The sequence below is a fragment of the Carassius auratus genome, unplaced genomic scaffold, assembly GCF_003368295.1.
Source record: "Carassius auratus strain Wakin unplaced genomic scaffold, ASM336829v1 scaf_tig00217304, whole genome shotgun sequence".
NCBI lineage: Eukaryota > Metazoa > Chordata > Actinopteri > Cypriniformes > Cyprinidae > Carassius > Carassius auratus.
Genome location: NW_020528990.1, coordinates 395,478 through 399,918, shown reverse-complemented (window position 1 = coordinate 399,918; position 4,441 = coordinate 395,478). Strand labels below are relative to the sequence as shown.

Genomic DNA, 4,441 nt, shown 5'->3' with positions numbered 1-4,441 from the left:
CAAAGTGATGCTGCGTGAACGTCCAAATTCAGCGCTTTTACATTCTTGCAATTAGCCAAGTCGGTGCTGAAAGCCTGTCAGGCCTCTGCTCCTTCCTTACAGATGCACCGTGTTGAAGCAGGGACGTCAATAGTTTACAATCACAGTGAAGTTACTTCAAAAAAGGAAAATCGCTGAATAAAATAACAGTGAAAGCAATAAGTAGGCAAAAGGATGGAAACAGCCAGTTTTACTCATTGAAAAAAATAACAGTGGAAAGCAATAAGTAGGCAAAAGGATGGAAACAGCCAGTTTTACTCATTGAAAAGAGGCTTAGTGCGGTAGCGTTGCCTCTATTTCGGAAGGTGGAAGGCGGAAAAAGGAATGGAAAGAAACTATCAACCTGGTAGCGTGGCCGAGTGGTCTAAGGCTGGATTTAGGCTCCAGTCTCTCTGGGGGCGTGGGTTCGAAATCCCACCGCTGCCAGCTGTGGTTTTAATTACAGAGGCCCTGTGTGTACTCGATGAAGGTTCTGAAAACGTGGTGAGAGTACACTTTGCCTTTCAGCGGCCAGGTGCTCAGCCTATCTCCTTTCTGCTAAAGCAGTCAGACTGAGTCCTGCTCCGGGGCACTGTTCTCCTCTGTGGTTAAGTGACTACTGAAAGTTTCATTGCTGACGATTTTAGTCAATCCTGTGTTGATCTGTTCTTCAGAACTCGCCTCAGACTTGCTGTGACAGCAACATTGCCGCAAGCCCTAACCTGCTAGGGATCAGGTTTGTTTTACGAAAAACAGGATTAGAATGCAGCTTTTCGCCCTAGTCAGCATCAGGGAGGCCTTTCCACCGGTCGTAGCGAGCCGGAGAGCGCAGGGGTGCAGGGTAGCGTGGCCGAGCGGTCCAAGGCGCTGGATTAAGGCTCCAGTCTCTTCGGGGCGTGGGTTCGAATCCCACCGCTGCCAGTTGATGCTTTTGGAAGACTGCTGTGGCTGCGCAAAGTGATGCTGCGTGAACGTCCAAATTCAGCCGCTTTTACATTCCTTGCAATTTAGCCAAGTCGGTGCTGAAAGCCTGTCACGGCCTCTGCTCCTTCCTTACAGATGCACCGTGTTGAAGCAGGGACGTCAATAGTTTACAATCACAGTGAAGTTACTTCAAAACAGGAAAAATCGCTTGAATAAAATAACAGTGGAAAGCAATAAGTAGGCAAAAGGATGGAAACAGCCAGTTTTACTCATTGAAAAAAATAACAGTGGAAAGCAATAAGTAGGCAAAAGACGGAAACAGCCAGTTTTACTCATTGAAAAGGGCTTAGTGTGGTAGCGTTGCCTCTATTTCCGGAAGGTGGAAGGCGGAAAAGGAATGGAAAGATATCAACCTGGTAGCGTGGCCGAGTGGTCTAAGGCGCTGGATTTAGGCTCCAGTCTCTCTGGGGGCGTGGGTTCGAATCCCACCGCTGCCAGTAGATGCTTTTTGAAGGCTGCGCAAAGTGATGCTGCGTGAACGTCCAAATTCAGCCGCTTTTACATTCCTTGCAATTTAGCCAAGTCGGTGCTGAAAGCCTGTCACGGCCTCTGCTCCTTCCTTACAGATGCACCGTGTTGAAGCAGGGACGTCAATAGTTTACAATCACAGTGAAGTTACTTCAAAACAGGAAAAATCGCTTGAATAAAATAACAGTGGAAAGCAATAAGTAGGCAAAAGGATGGAAACAGCCAGTTTTACTCATTGAAAAAAATAACAGTGGAAAGCAATAAGTAGGCAAAAGGATGGAAACAGCCAGTTTTACTCATTGAAAAGGGCTTAGTGTGGTAGCGTTGTTGTTCTTCTCTCTGGGGGCGTGGGTTCGAATCCCACCGCTGCCAGCTGTGGTTTTAATTACAGAGGCCCTGTGTATACTCGATGAAGGTTCTGAAAACGTGGTGAGAGTACACTTTGCCTTTCAGCGGCCAGGTGCTCAGCCTATCTCCTTTCTGCTAAAGCAGTCAGACTGAGTCCTGCTCCCGGGGCACTGTTCTCCTCTGTGGTTAAGTGACTACTGAAAGTTTCATTGCTGACGATTTTAGTTGATCTGTTCTGCACAACTCGCCTCAGACTTGCTGTGACAGCAACATTGCCGCAAGCCCTAACCTGCTATGGATCAGGTTTGTTTTACGAAAAACAGGATTAGAATGCAGCTTTTCGCACTAGTCAGCATCAGGGAGGCCTTTCACCTGTCGTAGCGAGCCGGAGAGCGCAGGAGTGCAGTGTAGCGTGGCCCGAGTGTGTTTTGCACGCGGTCTGGTTGCAGAAGTTTAAATATTTGAACGCGCCCAAGGCTCAATTTGGTTCTAAATTTCCACGTACATATGTGATCGGAACTCCATGCAGCTCCCGCACTACTTTCTAGCCGCAAACCTGTATTTAGCATCTTCACCTGAAAATGTATTGATTTATGACGCACGGTCTGCGCCGCTAGAGGAGGTGGCCTCAAACTGCGCCTCGGCCGGAAAAGCTGCGGTGAAAGGCTGAGCCACGGCGGGAAGTGAGAGAGGCTTGCTGCAGTAAGAACTGAGGAGCGGGCTGGTTGAATGCCTGCTGGTGCTGCGATTCTAGCGTCAAAGAGAGCCCGGTCTTGATCGGATCAATCGTGGTGTCAAGCGAGGCGAGCTCGAGCTTTGCGCGGTCAATTGGCCATGACGTGTGGCTTGGCAAGAAGAGCCGCTGTTGCGATGACGTTTGATGGTGCTCAACGGCCGTGTTTAATGATCATAGTCAGCAAAATTAGCAGATCTGAAAAATCTCCTTTGTATGGATCTCCTTGCTGGAAGGAAAATTTCGTCTGTGATAAGATGACAGACAGCGCGAACCGGGATGCTGAAAACTGTCAATGAACAGAGGTAGGTTCTGCTGTTATTTATACCTTGTCATGAGTTGATTACTGATTGGTCTCCACTTGTGTTAATCAGGTTAATGAACTGCGACTGTTCCTCCCGAACTTTGTTATAAAACAGCATTTGTTGCTGAAGTGATGGGGTTTCATGGCGTTATTCCTGACAGGCGTGTAAACGGCTGGTTTTAGTGAAGTGCAGAGGAGCTTCTGCCTCAATGGTGGAAATGCAGCACTATTTTGGCCTCGGTGCTACAGGTCTGAGGCTATTAGCCCTGCCCGGCTCATTTTAAGCCCTGGCTCACACTGGTCCGAGTGGAAAGGCGACTAGTGATCTGACTGTCCCAGGTGTGGGAGGGCTGCGGCCCTAGGCACACTTAGTGCTGGAATACATATGATCCAGTCTAGTTTTCCCTCTGGTTGCACTCTTGAATTTAGGTAGAACTGTTTTCAGACATGTCTGATTAAACCCGCTATGATGTGCACTCCGTACTTTACCCAGGAACTAGGGACTTTGGCCTGGTAATTGTTGTGTTTCCACCGCAGGAACCAGGAACTAAATAAAGTTCAGGGTAAAAAAATGCCCCTCAGAAAGTCCCTGCTGGCGAGGTGGTACTTTTTCAAAGTTCCGGAACTTTCGGGGGCGGGACTTTGGGGCTAAACATCCTGATTGGTTGAGTTCACGCAGCATTGGTTGAGTTTAAACCACCATTTATTCGGATAAACATTTTCAAAATATTACTGTTATTGTGTCATGAAATGTAATTTTAAAAGTATTTCAGGCTAGAATGTAGTTGTTTAAAACTCATATCTGTTGTTTATTTATAAAGGGAGCGCCTATTTAAAAAAAGTGTTTCGCCGATCTCGAAGACGGTGAGCTCCACACGATCAGCGGGAGCTCAGTGATCATCTATCCGACGAGAAGCAGCCTTACCCCGGATAGACCTTCTGATATGTGCCACTGGCTCTGATGTCTCTTTAGTGGTTAAACATAAAATATAATTCAGCTGCTGGGTAAATCTAACCGGTTTTCTTTGGTCTGTATTCAATTTATCTATAAGCTAAAATTAAAATAAAAAAGGCAAGTCTAATATTTCGTTTCATTGTAATGGCTGTATATAACATTACACATATCCCTGAACTAAGTACATTTCTGCAGCTGTTCTTATGTTTAAATGAAAACAAAAGGAGGCAGTGGTATTTTATATCCTATATCCTATATATTAGCTTGCTTAGTTGGGGTCACTTCATCTACAGCGATATCATTGACTTGATTGCAAATAAAAACAGACACTATTTAAACTGAACAGAGATGACATAACTGAATTCAATGATGAACTGCCTTTAACTATCATTTTGCATTATTGAGACACTGTTTTCCAAATGAATGTTGTTCAGTGCTTTGACGCAATGTATTTTGTTTAAAGCACTATATAAATAAAGGTGATTGATTGATTGATATCGTTTTATTGTAAATATACTGAGGGGAAAATTGCAGTAGCCAAATCCATCTGAGTTCACGCAGCATTGGTTGAGTTCAAACACCATTTATTTGGATCATTTTCAAATATTACTGTTACTGTGTCATGAAATGT

At 45.4% G+C, this 4,441-nt stretch overlaps 2 non-coding genes across 2 annotated transcripts; both read left to right on the top strand.

The window, feature by feature from the left end:
- Positions 1-858: 858 nt before the first annotated feature.
- Positions 859-939, top strand: trnal-aag (transfer RNA leucine (anticodon AAG)). The gene has a single exon. It is a non-coding gene; the product is annotated as a tRNA-Leu (tRNA).
- Positions 940-1,357: 418 nt separating this feature from the next.
- On the top strand, positions 1,358-1,439 carry trnal-uag (transfer RNA leucine (anticodon UAG)). Its single transcript has one exon. It is a non-coding gene; the product is annotated as a tRNA-Leu (tRNA).
- Positions 1,440-4,441: the final 3,002 nt, after the last annotated feature.